Raw genomic sequence first — 19,015 nt, 5'->3', positions numbered from 1 at the left:
CTAGCGGAAACCTTGAACTAAAACTATTCTAAGGACAAAAACCTGTCCTCGGTTCAATTTTCATCATCGAGCCAGCGGAAACCTTGAACTAAAGCTATTCTAAGGACGGAAACCTATCCTCAATTCAACTTTCATCACCGAGCAGGTGGAAACCTTGTACTAAAACTATTCTAAGGACGAAAACTTGTCCTCGGTTCGACTTTCATCACCGAGCAGGTGGAAACCTTGGACTAAAACTATTCTAAGGACGAAAACTTATCCTCGATTCGACTTTCATCACCAAGCAGGTGGAAACCTTGTACTAAAACAATTCTAAGGACAGAAACCTATCCTCGGTTCAATTTTCATCGTCAAGCAGGTGGGAACCTTTTCTCAAAAACTATCAATGTATATCAAATTTGATTATTACCGCCGAGAAGCCAATTCTTTCTAGATACAAGTGACCCCGTCCATGCTGGTTTGGGCCGTCATGAATGGCTAGCAATTACCTGACCTTTAATGAGTTGAGAAAGTAGTTTCAATCATGGGGTTAAACCACCCGATCATTTGGAACAGGTGTATATTTATAAAATAGAAAGACAATCGAAGAACACAACAGGAAAAATAGCAGCAAATATTTGTAAACATGATTAAAGCAAGCAAATAAAGGTTAAAACAATGTTTTGTCACCATAGCCCGGTGACTATAGGAAAATTAAACTTGGAAAAATGATTGTTCCATCACCACAACCCAGTGATGTAGGTGAGCTGAATAAAGAAGTTAAGTTAAAGAAGAATAAAAAGTAGAAACTGAGTTCGAGAATAAAGCTGAAGGGTCTGTGAATTGGAATCGGGCGACGTCCTCAAGAGGCTGTTAGGCTGCAAGAGGTGGCTGAACATTCCCGCTGGGCTGATCACCAACATGCAGGTTGTTGGTGGCCTCTAGGTCAATTGGCTCCATATGAAAGTCAATTGCCTCCACCAACTCCCTCATACTCGTAGTCTCTCATTGGGAGGATTCTGGGCAGCAGTAGAAGGGCCCGGGAAAGGGATTTGATTGGGAATTCTTAAAAGAGAGTCCTCGGGGACCCCCAGAGCTTGTAGGGTAGCTAACCAACCCTCCTCAAAGGCCAGCTTTTGGGCTTCATGTATGACGAGTTCTACTGAGTTTTCCGCATTGGCGAACCTCTCGTTATACCATTTATTTTCACAAGCCTCCAGAGCTACCTTCAAGTCAGCCAACTCTTCTACTTGCGTTGTGTTCAGACTTGCAGCCTCTGCTAATTTTAGCTCAGTTTCACCCAGTTTGGCCTCTAGCTCTGAGAACTTCTTCTCCGCTGACACCAGGGGCTTCTCGGATGCAGCAGCCTTCTTTTCCACGGTTGCGGCAGCTTTGGTTTTCTCTTTAGCACTCGCCTCGACCATATCCTTGAGGGCCTTCTCCAACTCAGCATCCTTTGCCAGCTCCTTCAACTGCCCATCAAGGACGTGAGTCAGTTGAGCGGCCTAATAAAACAAACAATATTAAGTACAACACAAGCAAAAAATAATAAGTACAACAAAAACAATGTGTAAAATCCAGTAGAGAACTAAGGGACAAGAGATTACTGCAATGATGTGCCATTGCAACTGCTTGCCCAGTGACTTGTCCGTCTCGTCCTCGAAAGCGTGCACGTCCTTAGGCAACAATAGGTTGTGCACCAAACTTTGGGCAACGCGTTCCCCTTCACCCTTTTCCCACACCCGTACGTTCGTAGTCGAGGGAAGTGGTTTATTGTCCAGTTGGAACGAAGGTTGCCATCTCCGCGCAAGTCAGGAGGTGGATGCCACGTTCGTCCCCATCTCGGTTGTTGGCTCCCGGATGACGATATTCCCTGATGGCCGGGGGGGAGTCCTGATCGGTGTGTCATCAAAATTGGTAAGAGTCTGCTCGGCCGTACGTTGTCTCTTTTGGGAGCTGTCCGAAAGAGGAGGAGGAGAAGGAGGAGGAGGGGGAGTTTGGCCCTGAACTTGGGGTTCTTGCTGCTGCGTGGCCGGTTGGGCTCTGGCACAAAACGGTTGATCATCATCGCCTTTCTCGTCACCATGTCGAATTCGATTTCTGAAGAGCTAACTGATTCAACGGCTGCTTCCTCGACTGCCTGAGTGGGAGCCTCGGGCCCTACTTGAACCTCAGGCTGAATGGGGGCTTCCGGTTGAACTGGCACGTGTGCCTGTTCTCGGTGGCGTTGAGACACGCGTTTAGCTGACTCGTCCTGTATAGGTGCAAGTTCGTCCGAACAAGTGTACTGCGGGCCAAGGTCATGAGCCTCAGCTACTGTGAGCCTTGAAGGAAGGAAATTCGCGTGCCGTATGTCGATGTATGAAAGGAGGGGACTGTCAACTAACAAGACTTGGCTGAATGCTTGCCAAGTGGAATACACGGGATCAACGCCGAGGGTTAAATGAGATGCTCAGAGTTGTCCGTCCCAGTGTACAAAAATTTCTGACCTAAGCACAAAATTTAGGTCCCGAACATACACTACTCTAAGATCTTTCTTAAATCTTTTGCTCTTTGCACGGAAGCAGCACAAAAACTAGTTAGCAATTACTTGATCAAATCAAAATTGATAAATTAATAAAATCAAGTTAATAAAGTATGTATGGAACCGACCAACGTAGCACGGTGAGAACATGCAGGGGAGCTCCTCGGCAAACCAGTTGCCGCTTACCCATACAAACTCTCCAACTGAGTTCTTATTTGAGTCAGGCAGTCATGAAATAAGTCGTACCCTCATGTCTATGGTTTTTAAGTAATAGTTCGAATCGATATTACCGCACAAACTATACATGAAATTAATGTCATGGTAATTTAGTTGCAACTCGAACAACTGGTTCAACCTACTAACGCAACTTACCACTAGGTAAAAGTTAGGGGGGAGTTGGTCGGAACACAGACCGTAAAATCTAAGTATACCTATGACGAGGGGGTCAACGGGGAACCTAATCCCACCCTCAAGAATTGTCATTAAGGGAAAAAAAAACTGTATTTGCACCATGGCGCCTTTGGATGTCAATATCGCCCTTGTGACAGTAGGCGATATCAACATCCTCAGGGACGTTGTAGGCAGCCCTAAAAGTAGTCAATGAGGCTTCTGAAGAAAGGAGATGAGAATAGTCCATTCTCTACAATAAGATTCCTAGAACTAAGATTACGACAGAACAGAAAGAAATAGAACAAGTAGAAGGAAAGGGAAAAGGAACATACTGAGGGTTCTAAGCAGGAAGGATGTTCTGGGCTAGAAGATGAACGCACAAAGAGTGTATGCTCGATAGAGTGAATGTTTGAAGAATGCAGAATGCAAAAGTGAATGAGAGACTGAGGGATGGCTATTTATAAGGGCCAAAGGGGGAATAAATGGTATTTAATAATTAGGGAGCGGGAAACCCTACGAATCCTTATCTTAACTGCCACATGCGCGCTGCCTCAGTTCATAAACCGTCAGACAATGATGACGGCTGAACCAACAGTCAGATGCAACACACTTTTTGAAGGCGCATTAATGGGTTTCTCAATTGTCCAATATCTACATGTTGAGCTTCCCAGATAGTTATCGCCTCTTGAATTCCTTGATTTGTCCCCGAGGATCGGGCACGAATCAAGGGGGGGCTAATGTACGGCATGGGACCCCCAGACTTATTTGAGCCTTGGACCTTGAACTCCAACTTTGCATTACAGCCCATGGGCCCAACCCACTTGCCCAAAACTAGACCCTAGGCCTGCCAAGGTCATGGGCTCGGGCCTCATGACATTACGACCGGCCCAAAACCCGTTGAGCGAACTACTATAATACATGTTTATAGTAACCCGTAACCTAGGATATGCCCGGCAAGGCACACCTCGGACTAGAGCATGATTGATTGGGGACACTATACCTCGGTTACATCAGTATCGCCCTGGGAAAAACCTCTGCCGAGCATCCCTTCTAAAGTGGGGAGCTAGTTCCAATGCCACTCTCACCATATCCCACTCCCAACTAAACATTCACTTAGCAATAACGACATTGGACCTCCCCTACCACTAGCCACAAGAGTAATCATGACTCCCCACTAATCATTGGGCTATAAATATGAGAAGATAGTGAAGAAGAGGGGGTTGTTGAAAGGTTGGAGAGAAAATTGAGGACAGGAGCAAGAGAGAAACATGAGAACAACAACAGTGGGAATAGGGGAACTCCTTAGGAGAAGTTGCTACGTTGGGTCTCTGTGTTCGGAACTACCCAAGTTAGGAAATCCAAAGCCCACATCAAAAATAGATTGTGAGCCCAAGTGAGGCCCAGCCCATCAGCCTCATTTTTGGCGTGCACAATATCCATTTGTTGGAAATTCACTTTGTCTTTCAAAATCTCAAGGCCTTAGCTTCATAGTCATCATTATACTTTTCTAAAAATGTTTTCATTTTCTAAAAGGCTTAAAATACCTCAAATTTTTATTTTAAAAAAGAAACCTATATTTCCCAACTAAAATTGTCAATGGTGTGTAGCAAAGAGTTTTTCTTACCAAGCAATAATGATTTGATAGGTCCATAATTTTTTATTATAAATAAGCTATAGTCATTAATTTTGTTGTCATGTTAGCTTCATTAAAAAAAGCTATTTTTTTACCTATACTTAAAACTAATTGGTGTATTAGCATGAGAATAAAGAATAATAATCATAAAGTAGAGACCATAGATTGAAATTCTATAACATAATAATAATAATAACGCTCTTAAGTTATTGTCAATTTTTCAATGAAATGAAACAAGGGTGCATTAAATACGATTGTAACAGAGTTACATATTGTTATCAGTTGTTAAATTGGTCAATCTGTTAGCTTTTAGATACAATTCTATTGTAACAATTAGTGGATTCAATTAAAAACATTTTTTTCCCCCTCGTAAAAAATTAAAAAATTAAAAAAACAGTTTTTATTCTCCTTATAGATATAAATGTCACCCTTAATTGCATAAATTAGATTCATTAAGTAATACAATATCTCTTGAGTTGGATTAATCCACTCAATTGCTTATCTCAATTGAGTTTCCTAGTCAATTTGTTTCTTCTTCAATTTCATTAATATTTGAGAATCTTTCATCTTATAACACAGAAAATGGGAACTTAATCTAAAAGGTTGATGTACAAATGGAGATTTTTTTGTTTATGCTTGTTGGCACTGAAATTTTCTTTACATATTCCTTTAAAATCTTTGCAGTATTTTGAAATTTTTGAAAAATTTCTAGACAATTCATATTCAAGTAAGTATCAAGATGGTTGCAAATAATAAAGATTTAAGAAAATGTTAAAGTTATTACAAATTTTATGTAAATAAAATCAACAAACTAGTTTAACAATGAATATATAATTTGTTTATTTGAACAATATTATAAATAAATGTCTAAATTACTTTTTATTTATTGGTAACACATTAATTTTATAATACAAAACATATATAATAAAATTTATAATACCACTAACACCACTCAAAAATATATGACATCATTGGTTTTTATGGGAAAATAAATACAGATAGGGTTGAGAATGTGGAAAGCCTATTGGTGGGTCTACATTTGTCTACTTAAATACTGGAGTATGCAAGCCTTGACTTAGGGTTAGGGGTAACAATTTTTATCCATATCTATAAACCCACCAATTGCCCACCTAATTTGGATAAGTTTTAACTGAACCCATTTGAATATTTGGACTAAGGGTCTGTTTGGATACAGCTGAAAACTGAAAACTGAAACTGAAAACTGAAAAACACTGTAGTAAAATAATTTTTAAATGTGTGAAACCGTGGGACCCATTTTTAATAAAAAAGTTGCTGAAAAGTGTAGTTTGTGGGACCCATGAACAGTGCACGAGAACATTGTTCACAAAAGAAAAGTCAAAAAGTTACGGCTAGGGGAAAAAAAAAAATATCTGAAACGCACTCTAAATGGGTAAAGACCCATTAGGTTATTTAATCATATGAGTCTTAATGGATAAACCCACTAATACCTACTAAAACTCATCTAAAATTTAAATAAACAACAGAAAATATAAATTTCTAGAAATTGATTGAAATACCTCCAAAACTTAAAAAATAACCAAAGTGATAAAAATACCCTTGAAACCTTAAAATTACAAAAATAATCGTGAAACTTAAAAAATGACCAAAATACCCCAAAACCTAAAAATTACCAAAATACACCCTAAACCTAAAAAAATGACCGAAATACTCCTAAAACCTAAGAAATGACCAAAATACCCCCTAAAAGCTAAAGATTACCAAAATACCCCCTAAACCTAAAAAATGACCGAAATACCGCCGAAACCTATAAAATTACGAAAACAGCTCCTAAACATAAAAGATGATCGAAATATCTCTGAACCCTATAAAATGACCAAAATACTCCTCGAAACCTAAAAATTACCAAATTACCCCATAAACTTAAAAAATGACCGAAATAATCCCAAAACCTATAAAAATGACTGAAATACCCTTGAAACCTAAAAATTATTGAAATACCCCATAAACCTAAAAGATGACTGAAATACCTCCGAAACAAACAAAATGACCAAAATACCCTCGAAACCTAAAATTACTGAAATTCCCTCGTGACCAATAAAATGTCTGAAATACTCTTAGCACCTTTAATTTGTCGAAAATACCCTTGAAACATCCAAAACATTCAAACCTCTATTTTGATAATTTTAGATGTTTTAGGGGTATTTTGGTCATTTTTTAGGTTTCAGGGGTATTTCGATAATTTTTTAGGTTTTGGGGGGTATTTTGGTTATTTTTTAGGCTTCAGAGATATTTCAGTCATTTTTTAAGTTCCGGAGATAACTTGGTCATTTTTTAGGTTTAGGGGGTATTTTATTAATTTTTAGGCTTTAAGAGTATTTTGGTCATTTTATAGGTTTCGGGGGGTATTTCGGTCATTTTCTAAGTTTCGGTGGTATTTCAATCATTTTTTTTTAGGTTTCGAAGGTATTTCAGTCATTTTTTAGGTTTAAGGGGTATTTTGGTAATTTTATAGGTTTTGGGGGTATTTTGGTCATTTTTAAGTTTATGAGGTATTTTGGTAATTTTTTAGGTTTCGGGTGTATTTCAGTCATTTTTAGGTTTTGGGGGGGTATTTTGGTCATCTTTTAGGTTGCAGGGGTATTTCGATCATTTTTAGGATTCAGGGGTATTTCGGTTATTTTTTAGATTTATGGGGTATTTCGGTCATTTTTTAGATTTCGGGGGTATTTTGGTTATTTTTAGCTTTTAGAGGTATGTGGGTCATATTTAGTTAAATGGGTGGATTACTAATTATATGGGTTGGGTTGGTAATGAGTAATTAATTTATATATAAACTAGTCATAGATGGATAAATAGGTAATTACACACCCAACCTATTTATGATCCAACCAGCCCATTTGTCATCCCTACTTAGGGTTGATACTTCTCCTACAATGGTGTTCAAGAAGGGATGCATAATTCATATTTTTAAAGTGTTAATTTGTATTTGTATGGAAACAAGTTAATTAAATATTCAATTACAAATTATAATGTACAATCTTAAAAAAAAAATTTAAAATGCACCTATCATAATCCATCTATATATATTTAAAACCAAAACTTAGAGAAAATCCAATTAGATTTTAATTGGTTTCTCAATTTTGTACCACATTTCCCATTTAATTTTTAATTTTTGTTCTAAGTTAATTTTTTAGTGTAAAAATAAAAAAGTCCAAATTGAATTAGATTCTAAATTGGATTTCAATTGGAGTCCAATTTTGCACCACATGTTCATATAATTTTTTAATTTTTGGGGCGAGTATATTATTGTGTACAATATATATGTATATACACATATATATAATGAGAACCCATTACAGATTTTAGAAATGTATGGTTTGAAAAATGTATAAACTAATACAATGTATAATTTGAACATTTTCTAAAAAAGAGATATAATTTTAACCGCAAAATTGTGATTATTTTTAATTGTACCCATGCATATTAACGGGGTTACCCACTAGTTGATCAATAACTACAAGCATTGTGATTCTATGTCCTTTTCTTAATATTTCTCCACAATTTTACTTAACTTTGAAAAATGTGTAAAAATAATATCTAATGACGTATTAAATACACATTAATGAGTGTCTTTAAGAGTGTGTTTGGTAGAGTGGATTTTAGGGCGGATGAAAAAAAAAAGGAGAGAAAATGAGGAGGGAAATTTTCTTGGAGGATGTTTGGCTGGGAGGTAGAGATGGGAAAGAGATGGTGGGGCTTGGGTGTATTCTCCCTTGGTCGACTAAAAAGTTTTCTCTCCAAAATGGGGAGAAAATTGGGTGGGTGGAAGTCTAATAGGTAAAGATGAGATTGCCCATGTGCAGTGCACCTGAGTTTTGTTAAGTTGCCTTACTTTCCTGGGATGCTGCCTTGGTTTTTTTTTTTTGGATTTTTCTTTTGATTTGCTAGGGCCTTGGGCATGGTGCTTTGTTTTGTTTTTATTTTTTATTTTGTTTTTTTCTTGCTTAACTAGACATAAATTTTTTTTTTCTGGACATGATTAAAAAAAAAAATTTTGGGTGATTTTTTTATCAAGGGTATATGGGTAAATTTATATAGGCTTACTTTTTCCATCTCTCCACTTTTCCACTCCCAACCAAATAAAAAGGAGGGAAATTACAATCTTTTCTATTTTCCCACTTTTCTACCCCTCCAACCAAATAGACCCTAAAACACTTGTTAGCAAGGACAATAGGTCTAATCATATATAATTTTATAATCTCTCAACTGATATATTGTGATTAGCATTATTGATAATAGTAATGACTTTATATAAAAGTAAAGTTACTCGAATCACATGTTAATGGTTTAACAAGTTTTAAAAAGGATATGTAAGAGCACTACCATCAGGTGTGTCAAATGCCAAATATTTGGCATTTGACACACCAAACACCACTATTCAAGCTTCATGAAGTGTTCCAAATCTCAAAAAATTTTGAAACATGCTATAGTGTGGTTTCATTTATGAAACCGCACTGTAGCATGTTGCAAATTTTTTTATTACTTGTTTATTCACCGAACTTTCTCTCTCATATATTCACTCAGACTCTCTCTCTCTCTCTCTCTCTCTCTCTCTCTCTCTCTCTCTCTCTCATCTGAGTTCTTTTTTCTCTACCCGCCATTTCTTCTCTCTCGCTGATCTCGTTAAAGCCGCCAATCTGGCCGTCGATCTAGCCGAAGCCGCCAATCTTGCCAGAGCCATAGTCATCCTCCACAGCTCCCTCTTCACTCTTATTCTCTTCCTCTCTCATCCTCAAGCCACCTGAAGCCAATCTCGATCTCGCGTAAAGCAACCTCAAGCCGCTGAAACTGATCTCGCCTGAAGCTGCTTGAAGTCGATTTGACCGATCTCGCCGCATGAGCTATGGGTTTGTTTGATTTAGGATGGGTTTTGAGGTTTGTGAATGTGGTGGCTTGTGGGTTAGTTGTGGCAGCGGTACTGTGGTTGTGGCAGCAATTTGGTAGTTGTGTTGTTAGGTTGTTGTGGATTTTTTTTTTAAGGTGGTGTTGGTGGATGTGGATTTGTGCCAGTGGTGGCTATCAGTGTTGTTGCGGCAATGGTTGTTGGTGGCCGTTGTTGCAGTAGTAGTGGTTGTGCCGTTGTTGTTGTTGATGACAATGCTGATGAGGAGGAGGAGGAGTTAATATAGTATTTTAATATGGTGTAAATATTATTTTAATGTATAGAATTGAATGATAAAACGTGTGATAAATGGAATATTGTAAAATGATGTAGTAAAATAATAAAGTAGGCTTTTGGTGTGTCAAAATTACATTTTTTATAGAAAAGCTGATGAGAATGCTCTAAAGGTGGCATTAATAGAGATGTTGGCAAATTTAAGGTTGCAAAACCTAAAATAACAACTCCCCCAATAGTTAACAATTAATAGGACCTTTATATATTCGCATTATACTTGCAATGTAAATTTAAATTATAGATACAAGAAAAAAGTGAAAATGTTGTAGGCATTTGCAAAGAGTGGTAAATACACAAAAAGTGGAAATGTTGTACACAATTTACTCTGTAATGTACAATGTAAATTTGTAAAACAAGAATTTCCGTAATTAATAATAGCCTTAAGCTTGATAGAACCTTACATAAAGGGACCTCCAACTCCATGTGCTTCTATTATGGATGGAGTAACATAATACTTCTGTCATTATGAAGTATTTACTTCAAACCGGTTTCTTTTGTAAGGAAATCTTTGACAGCGAATGGATAATGAAAGGATTATTTTCGACACAACGCAAAGAAGTCAATACATGAAACAAGACTGGCATTGCCATATTAATTCTTTAGAGAGAGAGAGAGAGATTACCATACAAATCAAGAAAGAACGTAGTGCATGTATGGGTAATTAAGTAGTGAAATGAAACAAATGTAGTAGTAGAATGGCAGGACAAGGACAATTCTCCTTTGGCAGAAATGGAAACTCATGCATGCAAATGCACACAACATTTCTGCCCTAAGAGAATCACCCTGTTATTCTTCTCTACCCTCCTAACACATCCATTGCCACCATTTAGTTTTGCGTTTTGCCAAAACTTCCATGGCCGCTTTTTATTCTGTGTGATCCGCACACTAGTCACTAGGTATGGATATTCCATGGAAATAGATTGGCATATGCTCTGGATCATTCCCTCTCAATCCTCCTCTTCACTTCTAATGTATCCATCATGGCCCCTTTCCTTTTAAAGAACTTTTTAATTCCATACCTTTTAGACCTGTTTAAGAGCAAATGATCAAACAGACATGGGGTTTTTCAGTAAAAGTTTTGTCATGAAGCTAAATCAATATTTTATTTCTTCCATCTAATTTCGATACAATTTAACCATTATTCCTAATACATCCTTTGTCTTTTTAACGAAACATTCATTTAAAAAAAAAAAAAATGCATTCCTAACACATCCTACTCAACATGTTACGATGAAGAAATATATGCTGGCTATGTTGTTTATTTTTTTCGAGAATGAAATACAAACTAATTAAGGCAAGTGCGTGTGGTAATTGTGGCTAGATATAATGCAGATACTAGAACAAAATTGACCACGGGAATATGTATATTTTTTTCATTTTATTTATTTTTCCAGATCAGTGAGGATATTTGCATATTCAAACAAAATTATGAGAACATGCCATTGGATCTTCCCTTTTCCAAGCTGTTTCTGTCCAATCTTTTGTCCCTCATCAGGTGGTCCTGCGTTAATCTTCAGCCAAAGTTGATCCACTTGTTTGGTGTTTGTGTGTAAAGCTTAGCGTAATTTGAAAAGCTTTTTTTTTTTGTTTTTTTCTCTCACATGCACATTGTTAAATATTAGCATTGATATACCATGTTGAATATGCGATTATGGATGCGGAAGCAAAAGTATAAAGTATAAAGCACAGTAATACACGAGAGTTACGTGGTTCAGCCTAACGGCCTACATCCACGGAAGAAACCCTAAAAGGTTACATCAAAAATATATTAAAGTGTAGTACAAATCCTGTATTACAATGAAATCATAACATGTATATATATAGTAGACTAAACCCTAGACTAATAGACTTCTAGTACAAATATGAGACTTGACTTGCACACAAAGTAGAATTAGGTTTGAACTTATGCTAATAGGTTAATATATCTCTAACACACATAGAGAAGGGCGGAGGGTTACTCCCACCCATTTGGATCTTTTATTTTTAATAGAAGAGGATAAGATCTGTTGGGACTTCATAAGAAGAGACATGATAATAAGGAGAAAGCATGGAGTGAAAAAGCAAGAGTTATCTATGCTTTTTTTTTTAACGATGAAAGGAAAGAGAGAGGAATGTATATTCATCTTATTGTTTGGTTGTCAGTGGAAAGGAGAGGTGGGGATTAAATATAATAGGACATTTAAAAAACAACAATTCCGCTTTATTCCCTGTTTTGGATTAGGACTCAGGTTTTTAATTTCTCAATTAGAATCTCAAATTTATGAAATCATTTTAATTTTAAACCTTTTATCATTTCTATTATATTATTTTCCTTAATTAGATATTTTAAGTTAAAAATTAATTGCCACACACCTGCCACCCCACCCCACCCACTGATTAATGGCTACACAAGCACCCTACTCTCACTCACTACATGTAAATTTTAACGACAATTTCCACCCTATGTTCAAAATATTCTAAATATTTTTTGTTCCAGATTGAACTTGCATTATGTGATTTTAAGAATGCTTTTAACATTCTGAGATTTAAAGAGATGCTAAAAACTAAATAAAAAATATTTTACATAAAAATTTAGTGCATTTGCCCGGTTATAACTAATATCCTCAAATAACACATGCATGCGAAAAGTCAATATCCTCCACTCTCCACACGGCAATATCATGTCATAATTCAAGCATAGAACCCATATGTAAATACTGCATCAAGTTTCTGCATACATATATAAAATCAACTTTTGGGTCCACTTGCTAGAATGTAAACAGTCATGTTACACATGGAAGATAAAGATATATTCCATCTTGAAGCATCAATCCATGCTTGTTCTTCTCTTTTTTCCATTTCTAATTTCTCCCTTAGGGTTACATGTAATGTAAGAGTGGAAATCCCATAAAGTAAGGAATTTGAAGAATATTTTATATAATATGGTTTGATTCAAAACTACAAACTTATTTTTTGGGGTTAAATAGCATCTCTATACGTTAGAGTCAAATTTCCGTGTGGAGAAATTAAAAATGGAATAAAGTGACAAATAATCTTCATGTACACAAAAGGGATTCATCCACAGGATATGCTATTAGAAGTTGAACTTCTTACACTTACAATAGAGGAGAGAACTGAGAAAGAGGAGAAATATATGAATTTCTTTATATTGTATTTCTTCTTTTTGGTTAGGAATGACGATTATGGGTGCAGGGCATGTACCCTTCGAATTCTTACATTTACTTCATAACTTTAAGAAATTCTTCATATTGACTTTATATGCATATTTTTAAACTTCATCTGTAAGAAACAGACATTGTAGCGAAATTTTAATAATCGGTTTTTCGGTATATCTTTTTTGGCCTAAACTGATGATCACACAAGAGTTTTGAGATTGTTCTACATTGTTCAGAGCCAACCTCCATGCAGACCGGCAATTCAAATTCGTTTTAAATTCTAATTTGTATAACCCACGAATAAAATGTTTCTTCGATGTTGTTACACACTACTAGAGTGATGCAAACATAACGCACAACCTAAAATCCTCACAACACTCCTCAAACACTATGAGAAATACATATTTCGTTCTCTATTTAATGGGTACCACTTGTCATGTTTATATACACACCACTCCATTAATATTGTGTGATAGTGGGCACATACCGGGGTAGAGTAATGGTTCAAGTCATTACTTTGTAACTTCTGGATGTTATTCTTGGTGAGGTATATAGAGGGACATGCCCACTTTGGGTGTCCTTCTATTTTCCTCTTAGTTTCTAACATCATCCTATAGAAAAATGTTAAAGGTACTCCAAAGTTGTTGGTCTTCTATTATATTTTGGGATGTTCCAAAATAAAATATAGGAATTTTTTAAAAAGTCAATAGATATACTATTGACATACTTCCGAATATAATGTGATTTTAAAAGTCAATTAATCTACATCCCTAAAGTTTAAACATATTCATGAAAGAGATTTTTTATTTTTTATTTTTTATTTTTTATATACAAAATAGAAAGCTTCAAACACATGTACACTTAGATTAAATTATAATTTAATTTAAGTGTACATGTGTTTGAAGTTTTCTTCTAGAAACTTGAACCCCGGCTCTTACCTCTCCAACCCTACATAAACTTTATATTTGTGGAGTGACCATTATGCCAATGAAAGAAATTTTGAAAACTTGAATATTTTTCTTTTTCTTGGTTTGAAATGTAAACTTGTATATTTTACTTATAAGGTTGGATTTCTAAATGAGTAGTTTTAGGACCACAAATTATTTCAAAACTTCTTTGCCACAATTTTGACGTGACAAACTGTCAATAATTGACTACAAAGTGTCTGTATATATATATATATATATATATTTATATAAATTATCACTCTTATTATAAACCTATCACTCTTATTAGTGACCGTAAATTGTAGAAAATCTTGACCTTTTTTTTTGAGAAAATAGAAAACTTTGTAGTTTTTTTAATACAAGATAAGAATTCTATTTTAACCTAATTTAAGTGTATATGTGTGTGAAGCTCCATCGTAAAGGCTTGAACTCTAACCCTTGCCCTCCATCTCACAAGAACCTTGTATTCGTGGAGTGACCATTACGCTAAAAATGTGTGGTTGTAAAAATCTTGAAATTAATGGTTGATATGCTTAGGTAGCGTTTAATAACGGTAATGGTAGTACCTAGTATGTAATCTAAAAAAATTGGGTTTGATATTATGTTGACTTTTTGTTTCAAAAAAAAAAAAATGATTATACTAAATGTAATTGCGGTTGGCTAAGGTTATTGTGAACTTCATTTTTTTCCAATAACAATGGTTCCAAAATTTTCTTTTTTTAATTAATATTTAATTTTACATGAAAATTCTTATTTCAAATACATATAGTTTCACATACATGTAAATACGGAGGTATAAAAGCAATATACATGTACAGGGCAATTTCAAATTACATAGATTTGCAATTTCTAATAACAAGTTAAATTTAACTTAATTTTAGTTAGATAATTATGTTCATAAAACAATTCTAATGTAAAAGAAATGTACCCTGTAACAATTTCCCCAAATTCTCCCAAAACAATTGGACCAGTTTTAACAAATTCTCTACTACTTTTTCACAATTGAAACATAACCCAAAAACCAAAATGTGAGGTGGAATTCTGACCCAGACAATTCTAGTTTACAATTATTTTGCCGACAATCAAATTCAGCTCTAATTTATACGTAAGAATTCTAGGCCTTACGTAAGAATTCTAGGCCTCTGGGACCATTGAGAGAGAGAGAGAGAGAGAGAGAGTGGTGTAAACTTGATAATTATGTTCATAAAACAATTCTAATGTAAAAGAAATGTACCCTGTAACAATTTCCCCAAATTCTCCCAAAACAATTGGACCAGTTTTAACAAATTCTCTACTACTTTTTCACAATTGAAACATAACCCAAAAACCAAAATGTGAGGTGGAATTCTGACCCAGACAATTCTAGTTTACAATTATTTTGCCGACAATCAAATTCAGCTCTAATTTATACGTAAGAATTCTAGGCCTTACGTAAGAATTCTAGGCCTCTGGGACCATTGAGAGAGAGAGAGAGAGAGAGAGAGAGAGAGAGTGGTGTAAACTTGTGACTTCTTTCTTGTACAGTCCTTATCGGACAACGATTGAACAATTAAACTTCGTATATAATTAAATGCTTCTACTAAATTTTTGTATCCATACTCTTACATACTTTATTCAATATCTTTTTATTAGAGGTGAATTTTGATAAATTCACTATTAGATTATATTTTCTTCTTATATTCTCCATACTTGTAAAATTTTTAGAAAATTTAAGATCAATAGCTATGTCATCAATAATATTTTTTAAATTTCAAATTTTTGTAGTTCCAAATTATTCATAAAATATAAGCTTATAGATAATGTAATAAATAATATATAATTGATACAAAATTTGATATTTGTATTCAGTGCATAAAGAACACGCAAATCATTAGTTATATTTTCAAAATATATAATAATGTATATTTTATTTAGTAGGGATTGTCTTAAGCTATAATCAATTTTGTAGCTAAATTTTATCTTGTTAAAAATTAATTGATTTCTTATTTCTTTCAATTACACCATTTTATTATGAGAACCTTAAAATTGATAAATAAATAAAAAAAAAAACTTTTTGTTTTATAAAATTCTTTAGATCCATTTGGTGGAAATTCACATTCTCTTTCAAAATCTCAAGACCTTAACTTCATAGTCATAATACATTTCCACAAATGTTTTAATTTTCTTAAAGACATAAATACCTCAAATTTTATTTTCAAAAAGAAACCCATGTTTTCCAACTAAAATGATCAATGATGTGAAGAAAATAACTATTCTTATCAAGCAGTGATGATTTGATCTGTTTGTGAATATTTTTATAAATAAACTATAGTTTTTATTTTTCTTGTTGTATTAGTTTCATTTAAAAAAAAAAAAATTTTAATACTAAAAATCTATTAGTATCTTTACATAATAATTAAAAAATTGGTGTCGTAATTAAAGTGAATGTCATAAATTGAAATTCTATTATATCTAAATAATAATAATAATAATAATAATAATAATAATAAAAGATTTTTATGAAGTTATTGTCAATTCTTCAATGAAACAAGTGTGCATTAGATAAGATTGTTGTAGAGTTACATATTGTTATCAGAGTTGTTAAATTAGCTAAATTGGTCGGTCTGTTAGTTGTTAGTTCCTGCTCTACTGTAACATTTAAAGGATTTATTTAAAAATGGTTTTTAAATTTTTATTCTCATTATATATAAATATCACCCTTGTATAGATTAGATTCACACAATCTCTCAGAAGTTGGATTTCACTCAATTGATTTCCTTTCATCCTTGCTTATCTCAATTGACTTTTCTGCGTCAAATTTTTTTCTTCAATTTCATCAATATTTGAGAATCTTTCGTCTTATAACACAGAAAATGATAACTATATCTAAAATGGAGATGTACAATGGAGTGTTTTTGTTTGTCTGTTTGTTTTATTTATTTTGTTTTATGCTTGTTGCCATTGAAATTTTATTTACTTTTAAAATCTTGGAGGTATTTTGAACTTTTAGAAAAAAATTCAAAACTCATGTTGACAATTTGTATTCAAGTGAGTACCAAAATAGTTGCTGATGATAAAGATTTAAGAAAATTTTAAAGCTATTACAAAATTTATGCAATAAAATCCACAAACTGGTTTGACAATAAATATGTGATTTGTTCATTTGAAAAATATTATAAATAAAGATCTAAATTACTTTTTTGTTATCAGCAGCACATCAATTTTGTAATATAAAACATATTTAATAAAATTTATAACATCATTGACACCACTCAAAAATATATAAAATCGTTGCAGGCTGTTATGGTAAAATAAAAACCGAGAGGGTTGAGAACATGGGTAGTTTATTGGCGGGTCTAGAATTGTCTAGATCAAGAAGGAATGCATAATTCATATAATGTATAATTATTTTTTTAAAAAAATATTAAAATACACTTATCAATAATTCATTGATTTATAACCACAAGCATTGTGATCGTATATCACTTTCTAATATTTCTCCACAAGTTTATTTTATTTTATTTTGAAAAATGTATAAAAATAATATCTAATGAAATATTAAATACACTTTAACAAGTGTATTTAGGATACTTATTAGCAAGAACAATAAATCTAATGAGATAGAATTTTACAATTTTCAAAATGATATATTGTGCTTAGTGCATAACTGATATTGGTAGTAAATTTATATAAAAGTAAAGCTATTCTAATTACATGTTAATGCTTTAACAAGTTTTGAAAATGATATCTATTTAGCAGTATTAGTGGCATTTCCTAATATGAAGATGTTGGCAAATTTGAGGTTGAAAAACCTAGGACAATTCCCTCTATATTGAATAATTAATGATAGCCTTAAGCTTGAAAGAACCTTTCATAAAGGGACCTCCAACTCCTAGTACTTCTATTATGGATGGAGTAACAGAAATACAGAATACTTTTGCCATTGTGAAGTATTTACTACAAACAGTTTTCTTTTGTATGATGCTCGTGTGGACTTTCTCCAAGTAGCTCATCACTACTTCTACACCCTCTTTGACTGGGAATGAACAATGAAAGGATCATTTTCAACACAGAGCAAAAAAGTCAATATATGAAACAAAATGGGCATTGCCATATTCATTCTTTAAACACAGAGAGAGAGAGAGAGAGAGAGAGAGAGAGAGAGAGAGAGATTACCATACAAATCAAGAAAGAACGTACTGCTGGTGCATGGGAAATTAAGTAGTGAAATGGAACAAACGTAGTAGTAGTAGAATGGCAGGGCAATTCTCCTTTGGCAGGAATTGGCACTCATGCATGCAAATGCACACAGCATTACTGCCTTAGGAGAATTGCCTGTTATTCTTCTCTACTCTCTTAACACATCCATTGCCACCAATCAGTTCTGCGTTTTGCAAAAACTTCCACGACCAGCCTTTTATTCCGTGTGATCCGCACATTAGATATGGATATTCCATGGAAATAGATTGGCATATGCTCTGGATCATTCCCTCTCGATCCTCCTCATCAATTCTACTATAGCCATCATGGACCCCCTTTCCATTGAAAGGACTTTTCTTTCACCAATCTTTTTCATTCCGTACATTTTAGACCTGGTTAAGAGCAAATGATCAAATAGACAATGGGTTTTTCAGGACGAGTTTTGGCATGAAGCTAAATCAATATTTTATTTCTTCCATCTAATTTCGATATAATTTAACCATTATTCCTAACACATCCTTTTTGTTTTCAAGGAAATATTCATTTAAAAAGAAAAATGCATTCCTATGAAGAAATATATGACGGCTATGTTGTTATATACATATTAAATGAAATACAAATTAAGGCAAGTGCGTGTGGTAATACCGTAATACTGGATAGATAGAATACAGACACTAGAACAAAATTGGCCACGGGAATATGTATATTTTTTTCATTTTATTTATTTGTTATTTGCTTTTGTTATTTTTTTTTCCTCGTCATTGAGAATATGTTGAAATCCATATATATATATATATATATATATATATATAAATTATACTATGCATTTTATTGTATATTTTTAAGTGTATCAATACATATGTATAGGGTTACAACTTACAGGCTAGTATATATTGATAGGTAAAAGTTAGAAAAAGTTCAATTAGAATTTGAAATTATAATCTAATTTTGTTCTATGTGTCTAAATTTATGTGGGGACCACATCATAAT

At 33.9% G+C, this 19,015-nt stretch overlaps 1 long non-coding RNA gene across 1 annotated transcript in view; it reads right to left on the bottom strand.

Moving 5' to 3' along the window:
• The window catches only part of LOC126726265 (uncharacterized), a 47,750-nt gene that overhangs the window by 15,149 nt on the left and 13,586 nt on the right, over positions 1-19,015 (bottom strand). The window contains exon 2 of the long non-coding RNA XR_007655770.1: positions 17,022-17,861. This is a non-coding gene — a long non-coding RNA (uncharacterized LOC126726265). The remainder of the gene's footprint in view (positions 1-17,021; positions 17,862-19,015) is intronic.

Source organism: Quercus robur, chromosome 5 (genome assembly GCF_932294415.1).
Source record: "Quercus robur chromosome 5, dhQueRobu3.1, whole genome shotgun sequence".
Lineage (NCBI taxonomy): Eukaryota > Viridiplantae > Streptophyta > Magnoliopsida > Fagales > Fagaceae > Quercus > Quercus robur.
This window is presented reverse-complemented; position numbering and strand designations above follow the sequence as displayed.